This window comes from Gouania willdenowi, assembly GCF_900634775.1.
Source record: "Gouania willdenowi chromosome 24 unlocalized genomic scaffold, fGouWil2.1 scaffold_320_arrow_ctg1, whole genome shotgun sequence".
Classification (NCBI taxonomy): Eukaryota; Metazoa; Chordata; class Actinopteri; order Blenniiformes; family Gobiesocidae; genus Gouania; species Gouania willdenowi.
The window spans coordinates 4623989-4636005 of NW_021144848.1; positions in this window are offsets into that span (position 1 = coordinate 4623989).

The following is a 12017-nucleotide window of genomic DNA, read 5'->3' on the forward strand; positions in this document are numbered from 1 at the left end:
GACTCAAAAACAGACGTTTTAAAAAGGAGCAGAAAACCAAGGCTTTTATCTTTACTCAAAATCATCATTCTGCAACAGACACTACAGACACTACAGACCCTACAGACACTACAGACCCTACAGACCCTATAGACTCTACAGACCCTACAGACTCTACAGACCCTACAGACACTACAGACTCTACAGACCCTACAGACTCTACAGACACTACAGACCCTACAGACACTACAGACCCTACAGACCCTACAGACTCTACAGACCCTACAGACACTACAGACTCTACAGACCCTACAGACTCTACAGACACTACAGACCCTATAGACTCTACAGACCCTATAGACTCTACAGACACTACAGACCCTATAGACACTACAGACCCTACAGACTCTACAGACCATACAGACCCTACAGACACTACAGACTCTACAGACTCTACAGACACTACAGACACTACAGACCCTACAGACACTACAGACCCTACAGACCCTACAGACTCTACAGACCCTACAGACACTACAGACTCTACAGACCCTACAGACTCTACAGACACTACAGACCCTATAGACTCTACAGACCCTATAGACTCTACAGACACTACAGACCCTATAGACACTACAGACACTACAGACCCTATAGACACTACAGACCCTACAGACTCTACAGACACTACACACCCTACACACCCTACAGACCCTACAGACACTATAGACCCTACAGACCCTACAGACTCTACAGACACTACAGACCCTATAGACACTACAGACACTACAGACCCTACAGACTCTACAGACCCTACAGACTCTACAGACACTACAGACCCTATAGACTCTACAGACCCTATAGACTCTACAGACACTACAGACCCTATAGACACTACAGACACTACAGACCCTATAGACACTACAGACACTACAGACCCTACAGACACTACAGACCCTACAGACCCTACAGACTCTACAGACCCTACAGACTCTACAGACACTACAGACCCTATAGACTCTACAGACCCTATAGACTCTACAGACACTACAGACCCTATAGACACTACAGACCCTACAGACTCTACAGACCATACAGACCCTACAGACACTACAGACTCTACAGACTCTACAGACACTACAGACACTACAGACCCTACAGACCCTACAGACACTACAGACCCTACAGACCCTACAGACTCTACAGACCCTACAGACACTACAGACTCTACAGACCCTACAGACTCTACAGACACTACAGACCCTATAGACTCTACAGACCCTATAGACTCTACAGACACTACAGACCCTATAGACACTACAGACACTACAGACCCTATAGACACTACAGACCCTACAGACTCTACAGACACTACACACCCTACACACCCTACAGACCCTACAGACACTATAGACCCTACAGACCCTACAGACTCTACAGACACTACAGACCCTATAGACACTACAGACACTACAGACCCTACAGACTCTACAGACCCTACAGACTCTACAGACACTACAGACCCTATAGACTCTACAGACCCTATAGACTCTACAGACACTACAGACCCTATAGACACTACAGACACTACAGACCCTATAGACACTACAGACCCTACAGACTCTACAGACACTACACACCCTACACACCCTACACACCCTACAGACCCTACAGACACTATAGACCCTACAGACCCTACAGACTCTACAGACACTACAGACCCTATAGACTCTACAGACCCTATAGACTCTACAGACACTACAGACCCTATAGACACTACAGACACTACAGACCCTATAGACACTACAGACCCTACAGACTCTACAGACACTACACACCCTACACACCCTACAGACCCTACAGACACTATAGACCCTACAGACCCTACAGACTCTACAGACACTACAGACCCTATAGACACTACAGACACTACAGACCCTACAGACTCTACAGACACTACAGACCCTATAGACTCTACAGACACTACAGACCCTATAGACACTACAGACCCTACAGACTCTACAGACCATACAGACCCTACAGACCCTACAGACTCTACAGACTCTACAGACACTACAGACTCTACAGACCCTACAGACTCTACAGACTCTACAGACCCTACAGACCCTACAGACTCTACAGACACTACAGACTCTACAGACCCTACAGACCCTACAGACACTACAGACACTACAGACACTACAGACCTTACAGACCCTACAGACACTACAGACACTACAGACACTACAGACTCTACAGACCCTACAGACTCTACAGACACTACAGACACTACAGACACTACAGACTCTACAGACCCTACAGACTCTACAGACACTACAGACACTACAGACACTACAGACCCTACAGACTCTACAGACACTACAGACTCTACAGACCCTACAGACCCTACAGACACTACAGACACTACAGACACTACAGACACTACAGACCTTACAGACCCTACAGACACTACAGACACTACAGACACTACAGACTCTACAGACCCTACAGACTCTACAGACACTACAGACTCTACAGACCCTACAGACTCTACAGACACTACAGACTCTACAGACTCTACAGACACTACAGACTCTACAGACCCTACAGACTCTACAGACACTACAGACACTACAGACACTACAGACCCTACAGACTCTACAGACCCTACAGACACTACAGACCCTACAGACCCTACAGACACTACAGACCCTACAGACCCTACAGACTCTACAGACACTACAGACACTACAGACACTACAGACCCTACAGACTCTACAGACCCTACAGACACTACAGACCCTACAGACCCTACAGACACTACAGACACTACAGACCCTACAGACACTACAGACCCTACAGACCCTACAGACACTACAGACACTACAGACTCTACAGACCCTACAGACTCTACAGACCCTACAGACCCTACAGACACTACAGACACTACAGACACTACAGACACTACAGACCCTACAGACTCTACAGACCCTACAGACACTACAGACCCTACAGACCCTACAGACACTACAGACTCTACAGACCCTACAGACTCTACAGACACTACAGACTCTACAGACCCTACAGACTCTACAGACACTACAGACTCTACAGACACTACAGACACTACAGACTCTACAGACACTACAGACACTACAGACTCTACAGACCCTACAGACTCTACAGACACTACAGACACTACAGACACTACAGACCCTACAGACTCTACAGACCCTACAGACACTACAGACACTACAGACACTACAGACTCTACAGACCCTACAGACTCTACAGACACTACAGACACTACAGACACTACAGACCCTACAGACTCTACAGACACTACAGACACTACAGACTCTACAGACACTACAGACACTACAGACACTACAGACTCTACAGACCCTACAGACACTACAGACACTACAGACTCTACAGACCCTACAGACTCCCCCTATATTTACACCTCATAAATCTTCTTCAACATGAAGATTAAAAATGAAGAAACAAACAATAAAACTTAAAACATCATCCAATGGTTTAAAGGCAGATGTGATTTAAACACATGTGACCTCGACTTTAAACATTTTCTACAGAAAAATAAACATTGTGTGTTTTTTTCTGACAAAGGCTTCATCACTAATTTATTCATCTTTTAAGGGAAATGTTTATAACTATTCATATTTCATAATTATTGATCAAGTCTTTCTGCTTTTGTTTTTTGATTAAAGTGGACAAGTTTATTTATCAATTCAGACACATTCAAAGTAAACATTGGGATAATTTTTTTGAAGGGTGAATTAACACAATGTGGTTGATATAATTATAATGTTTACAGAAGTTTTATTGAAGAGAATTAAGAAAACTCTGTAACACACACACACACACACACACCATCCTCCATTTTGGCCCTAACATGTGACACACACACACACTAGTTTTATGTCTCTTTGTTAGAAAGCACATGTGGACATAACCCCATCATTTTGTCTTTTTACAGTAGAGTTAAGACTTCCCCTTCCTTCTGCGAACCAATCAAAACTATACCTCAAATGTGTGTTTAACCAATCAAATCACAGCATGACGTGTTTCTAAAAGTCCTCTCTTATCCTGTCCTGTGCTTCTTGTTCCTTCTCCTCTTTGCCTTTATCTTCAGTGCAATCAGAAGTTTCAGTTTTTGTAGTTATGCAGTATTTTGAGAAATGATGTCATCTTCCTCCCTGGTCACAAAGTGGCTTAAAGTCATTTCCACAATGACCAACTTTTATTTGATCACTATTTTTGAAATAACAAGAGCTTTTCTTTCATTTTGGAGCCATTTTTATAGCTACAAAAGTAACTTTGACCCGAACGCTAGTGCTTTGATCGAAAGGTTCATTTTTGGAGCAAAATGTCTCCTCCCAGATGTTGCAGCACGTGAAAAGCCCTGAATCGGTATCGCATACGGGTCAACTCAGACGGAAAGAACTCCTCCACCTGGTGAAGCTGGACCTGCTTCCCTCTGTAACGTCCACCACGTGCCGTAGAACCGTTGAAGTCTAAGGCTGACACACAGTCAACACTGGTGACCAATGGCTGAAAACCAAATGAAAAACCCTAGATTAATAGTCCATCATTTTAATTTTGGTAAAGTTTTATTAAATTCATTTCTTTAACTTTCCATTTTTCCTTCTTCCTCCTCCTCAGAGCGTTAGAAAAGTCCTAAATTTACACAAACATCTAAAACATCCAAGAATCAGTGTATAAATGTGCATATTGTAGATACTAATGAGTCAAAATAAGTGTGAATATCTGTGAAGACTATTTATCATCATCATGCTTGTAATTAATGTTAATAGCCTGTAAAATAAACATGTACATATTGTAAACGCTGTGTTTTTATTGACATTTAAACATTTATTAAGCCTCTATTGGAACCCACTACAAAAACAGGGAACTAAAAATAAAGTGATCTAGAACACATAAAAACTACTGTATATTCTAAATGGCACCTAGGGCCACAATCATTAATATTTTTGAATATTAATTACCCTTTGTTCCCCTACACTGATAAAGTATATAACCTGAGCTATAACATTGTCATTTAAAAAGAGTCGATTGTAATACTGTGACAAACTGCAGTGCTTCATGAAATTAAGAGACATTTTTTTGTTGTATTGGTTTAATTAATTTATTGGTCAAATAGTGAAGCACATGGTTCAGGCCACAGGATTCATCTAGTGATAAACACAGAAAATACATTTCAGTTCATTGATAAATAACTTAACAGTGACATGAAAGATAAAACAATGAAATATGTTCTGGTATTTTACATGTGATTGAACAAAGCTTACCTGTACATGTTCTCGTCCTCTTTCCTGAGGTGTTCAGGTAAAAACCTTTTATAGTTCCAGGTGGAAGAGACCAAGTAGAGACTAGGAACAGGGGAGCTGGATGTGTGTAGCTCAATGTAAATGTGTAGTTTAATCATTTAGAGGATGTAAATAAGATTAATGATGTTAATACAGGGTTAGTGTTTGTGATCATGTCTGTTAGGAAGTCTTTGTGTAAATATTTATGTTGTACTTTTAATATACATTGATAATTGGAGATCCTTCTGGGGAAAACCGAACCTGATAGGAAGAGATGGAATCCATCCTACTTTGGAGGGAGCATCTCTACTATCAGAAAACATGGCACAGTCACTGTTATGACATCTCATGAATGAGACCATGTTACAGAGGGGGAGTCCTCCACGCCCCTCTGCGCTTGCCTTAGGACAGTTTCCCTCCCATTGCTATCAGGATAGCTGTGTTCATCGCCATGACAACTGTTGTGATGGTGATGAATATTATTTTATAGAGACGGTGTCTGTCCCCCGACCCATATTTCACAATGATTTTAACATAAAATCAAATAAAAGAGCTATCAATTATAAAAATCTGAAAAAAATTAAAATCTCAAATCTAGAAACACCAAAACATAAAAGCATTAGATGTGCTCTATTAAATATTAGATCACTGAGATCCAAATCTCTACTAGTAAATGACCTTATCTCAGAAAATAACTTTGATTTATTCTGTTTAACTGAAACATGGCTGTATCAAGATGAATATGTTAGTTTAAATGAAGCCACTCCTCCCAGTCATTTAAATACTCATATGCCACGAGACATAGGCCGTGGAGGTGGTGTAGCAGCTATTTATCATTCCTCTCTCCTAATCTATCCTAAACCAAAGGCCAGTTACACTTCCTTTGAAAGCCTGGTTCTAAATTTATCTCATATCAAATCAAAAACCTGCCAGCCAGTCTTATTTGTGATAATTTACCGTCCTCCAGGCCCTTATTCTGAATTTCTATCAGAATTCTCTGAGTTTATATCAAACTTAGTCCTCAGTTCTGATAAAATACTGATAGTAGGAGATTTTAATATCCATGTGGACAAAGATAGTGATAGCCTGAGCTCAGCCTTTATGTCCCTAATAGACTCAGTTGGCTTTTTTCAAACTATTAATGAAGCTACTCATCGTTTAAATCATACTCTTGATCTTGTTCTAACATATGGCCTTGATATTAATGAACTAAAAGTCTACCCTGAAAATCCTCTGCTATCAGATCACTTTTTAATATCTTTTAACATTATCCTAGAGGATCTCGCACTGTGCAATAAAATAGTTAGGAGTAGAAATCTGTCCAACAGTGCTGTGGCTAAATTTAAAGAGGCCATTCCTGCTGCCTTAAACTCAGTGCACCATCCAATAAATAACTATGATATTAATTATAACCCCTCTCAACTGGATCTGCTTGTCGATAGCTCTGCTAGTCTACTAAAATCCACCTTGGACTCAATTGCCCCATTGAGGGAAAAAACTATTAAACGTCAGAGGAAAGCTCCGTGGTTTAGCTCTGAAACTCACACACTCAAACAAACAACCCGTAAATTAGAGAGAATGTGGCGCTCCAATAAAACAGAGGAGTCACGAATACTCTGGCAAGAAAGCCATAGTAAATACATGACAGCCTTACGACATAGTCCATCTACATACTACTCCTCACTAATTGAAGAAAATAAAAATAATCCGAGGTACCTTTTCAGCACTGTAGCCAGGCTAACACAAAGTCAGAGCTCTATTGAGCCCATGATTCCTCTAGCCCTCAGCTGTGAGGACTTTATGACATTTTTTAACCATAATATTCATAAGATTAGAGATAAAATTAGCCACTCCCTGCCTTCACCTGGGCCTGCTGTACCATTAAATGTAAATAGGCCTAACCTAAACTGTTTCACACATATAGGACTTCAGGAACTTAACTCTATTATTTCATCCTCCAAACCATCGACCTGCCTTTCAGATCCGATCCCAACTAAGCTGTTTAAAGAAGTTGTTCCCCTGGTCTGCCCATCTTTGTTGGAGACAATAAATATATCCCTATCAATAGGCTACGTGCCACAGTCCTTTAAAGTAGCTGTAATCAAACCCCTTCTCAAAAAACCTACTCTTGATTCCAGCACTTTAGCAAACTACAGGCCTATATCTAATCTTCCTTTTATTTCAAAGATTCTTGAGAAAGTTGTGACAGCTCAGCTCTGTGAATTTCTTCAAAACAATAGCCTGTTCGAGGACTTCCAGTCAGGCTTTAGAGCTCAACACAGCACAGAGACTGCTTTAGTTAAAGTAACTAATGATCTACTCTGGGCTTCAGATGAAGGACGACTCTCAGTGCTGGTTTTATTAGATCTTAGTGCAGCTTTTGACACTATAGATCACTATATTCTACTAGAGAGATTAGAGAAATTACATGGAATCACAGGGACTGCCCTAAACTGGTTTAAGTCCTACCTATCTGATAGGTACCAGTTTGTACACGTGAATAATAAGTCTTCTGTGTACACTAAAGTAAGCTACGGGGTTCCTCAGGGCTCTGTGCTAGGTCCAATCCTCTTCTGTATCTATATGCTCCCCCTTGGTAATGTTATGAGAAAATACTCTGTTAACTTCCACTGCTATGCTGATGATACCCAACTGTATGTATCAATGAAGCCAGGTGAGACAAATCAGCTATCTAAACTTGAGGCCTGTCTAAAGGACATTAGGGCCTGGATGGACCAAAATTTTCTTCTTCTCAACTCAGACAAGACTGAGGTCATTGTACTGGGCCCGCGACACCTTAGAGAAACCTATGCTAGCCTAACTGCCCTAGATGGCATTACTCTGGCACAAAGCACAACTGTTAGAAACCTTGGGGTTCTATTTGATCAGGACTTATCCTTCAACTCTCACATAAAACAAACTTCAAGAACTGCCTTCTTTCATCTCCGTAACATTGCTAAAATCAGATCTATCCTGTCTCAGGGCGACGCCGAAAAACTAGTCCATGCTTTTGTTACCTCTAGACTGGATTATTGTAATTCTCTTTTAGCAGGCTGCCCGAGCAAGTCGCTTAAGACACTTCAGCTGGTTCAAAATGCTGCAGCAGGTGTACTGACTAAAACTAGGAGAAGAGATCACATTACTCCTGTATTAGCCTCTCTGCATTGGCTTCCCATAAAATATAGAATAGAATTCAAGATTCTTCTTCTCACTTATAAAGCCCTAAATGGACAGGCACCAGTCTATCTCAAGGAGCTTGTAGTGCCATACAATCCCCCCAGAACACTACGCTCTCAAAATGCTGGACTACTCGTTGTTCCATTCGTCTCTAAAAGTAGTATAGGAGGAAGAGCTTTCAGTTATCAGGCCCCACTTCTCTGGAACCATCTACCAACCACGGTTCGGGGGGCAGACACCCTCTCTACCTTTAAGGTTAGGCTCAAAACATTCCTCTTTGATAAAGCTTTTAGTTAGGAACCAGCTCATAGCTCATAATTAAGATGCAATAGGCATAGACTGCCGGGGGGGGGGGGGTCTGGCATGCTCGGTTGGAGAGAGGTTGGAGAGGGCGTTAAGAGAGAGGTCATTTAGGTTAGAGAGGGACCGGAGAGGGTCCCATTCCTCTCTCTAACACTCCCTCTATGTCTGCTTCTTCCCTTGTGTGTTTGCTCCTGTTCTCCTTCTGGCTTTTGTCTTGCAGGTCCGTGGGATCCTCAGTGTGGAGTTACAGAGTCTCAACAACTCTGTCTCCACCCTTTCCTCTGCACACACCCAACACAGCATAACGTGGATGGCTGTTCATCATAGGAATGGGATCCACACAAGGTTCCTGCTGCTTAACAGAAGGTTTTCCTTGCCGCCATGATGAATTCATGTTGGGTGTGGGATACATATGTATGTGTATATACGTATATATGCATATGTGTGTATCCATAAAATGAAGAGTCCGTCCTTAAGACTGCTCTACTGTAAAGTGTCTTGAGATACCATTGGTTATGATTTGGCGCTATACAAATAAAGATTGATTGATTGATTGATACACATTATATGTCACCCCATGCTTGGTACAGGCTAATTAGTGGTACACCTGTATATAAGGACCTTCATTCTGTTCAGTAGGGAGTGGAATGGAGATTGAAGTACACGGTGCTTGTGGTGCAAACTAAAAAATAAACAGATAAAACTGATGCATCAAAACCTGGAGCCTGGTTTCCTTATTGACTGCTACGGTTGATCCTTGACAGGCCTTATGACCCCCCACCACTGAGCTGAACCTAAAAGAACATTCAAATAGTCCCTCCTATCTCCTTTCCTATCCACTGTCCCCTCCTATCTCCTTTCCTATCTCCTTTCCTATCACGATAAATGCTGTTTTCTGTATTCATTTGAGATGTTTGCTGTTAGTTTTAAATACTTGTGTCTCCAATAGGTTTTAAACCCTAACCCCTCATTGAGGGACGTCTCAATGACTGTCTACTGTGGGTCTGAGGATCTTTTTAAAGTGGGAACTGGGCGTGTGGAGTCGACGTCGCAGGTACATTGTTTTAATTGGGTTTTAGCATCTGAATATTAAATGTTATATTATAGTGCCTGCTGTCCTTTTGTTTTTGATAGTTTTCTTTGTGTTTAATCTGCATACATTGCCCGGGCAGACTACTTAATCTTTTATGTTTAGTTTGTTTGTTTGGGTCACTTCCCTACTATTGTATGAACTCTTATTAACCCACAGTTAGGCCAACCTGATCATCCTCCATCGGGGTGTTTGTGTAGTGGTTGAGTGTGGTTATTAATATTGCTGTGTCAGTGCAGAGTGACTTTCTGCCCTAAATGGTGTTCATTCAGGATCCTGAGCCTTTACTGTCGTTAGGGTTGAGGAAACAGTTCTGGGAAAACCATTGTTTACCTGTCATGAAATAAACATTGTAATTTATCTATTTCATGACTGTGCTTCATCCTTCGGCCGTGTAGCATATGGTTAGTTATTAGTGAACCAGCTTAACTATGACTAGTTAGTAGTGAACCAGTTTAACTATGACTAGTTAGTAGTGAACCAGTTTAACTATGGTTAGTTAGTGGGTGAACCAGTTTAACTATGGTTAGTTAGTGGGTGAACCAGCTTAACTATGACTAGTTAGTAGTGAACCAGTTTAACTATGGTTAGTAAGTGGGTGAACCAGCTTAACTATGACTAGTTAGTAGTGAACCAGTTTAACTATGGTTAGTAAGTGGGTGAACCAGCTTAACTATGACTAGTTAGTAGTGAACCAGTTTAACTATGGTTAGTTAGTGGGTGAACCAGCTTAACTATGACTAGTTAGTAGTGAACCAGTTTAACTATGGTTAGTTATTAGTGAACCAGCTTAACTATGACTAGTTAGTAGTGAACCAGTTTAACTATGGTTAGTAAGTGGGTGAACCAGGTTAAATATGGTTAGTTAGTGAGTGAACCCGTTTAACTATGGTTAGTTAGTGGGTGAACCAGGTTAACTATGGTTAGTTAGTGGGTGAACCAGGTTAACTATGATTAGTTAGTAGTGAACCAGGTTAAATATGGTTAGTTAGTGGGTGAACCAGGTTAACTATGGTTAGTTAGTGGGTGAACCAGGTTAACTATGGTTAGTTAGTTGGTGAACCGGGTTAACTATGGCTAGTTAGTGGTGAACCAGGTTAACTATGGTTAGTTAGTAGGTGAAACAGGTTAAATATGGTTAGTTAGTTGGTGAACCGGGTTAACTATGGCTAGTTAGTGGTGAACCAGGTTCACTATGGTTAGTTAGTAGGTGAAACAGGTTAAATATGGTTAGTTAGTTGGTGAACCGGGTTAACTATGGCTAGTTAGTGGTGAACCAGGTTAACTATGGTTAGTTAGTGGTGAACCAGGTTAACTATGGTTAGTTAGTGAGTGAACCCGTTTAACTATGGTTAGTTAGTGGGTGAACCAGGTTAACTATGGTTAGTTAGTGGGTGAACCAGGTTAACTATGATTAGTTAGTAGTGAACCAGGTTAAATATGGTTAGTTAGTGGGTGAACCAGGTTAACTATGGTTAGTTAGTGGGTGAACCAGGTTAACTATGGTTAGTTAGTTGGTGAACCGGGTTAACTATGGCTAGTTAGTGGTGAACCAGGTTAACTATGGTTAGTTAGTAGGTGAAACTGGTTAAATATGGTTAGTTAGTTGGTGAACCGGGTTAACTATGGCTAGTTAGTGGTGAACCAGGTTAACTATGGTTAGTTAGTAGGTGAAACAGGTTAAATATGGTTAGTTAGTTGGTGAACCGGGTTAACTATGGCTAGTTAGTGGTGAACCAGGTTAACTATGGTTAGTTAGTGGTGAACCAGGTTAACTATGGTTAGTTAGTGAGTGAACCCGTTTAACTATGGTTAGTTAGTGGGTGAACCAGGTTAACTATGGTTAGTTAGTGGGTGAACCAGGTTAACTATGATTAGTTAGTAGTGAACCAGGTTAAATATGGTTAGTTAGTGGGTGAACCAGGTTAACTATGGTTAGTTAGTGGGTGAAACAGGTTAAATATGGTTAGTTAGTAGGTGAAACAGGTTAAATATGGTTAGTTAGTGGGTGAACCAGGTTAACTATGGTTAGTTAGTGGGTGAACCAGGTTAACTATGGTTAGTTAGTAGGTGAAACAGGTTAAATATGGTTAGTTAGTTGGTGAACCGGGTTAACT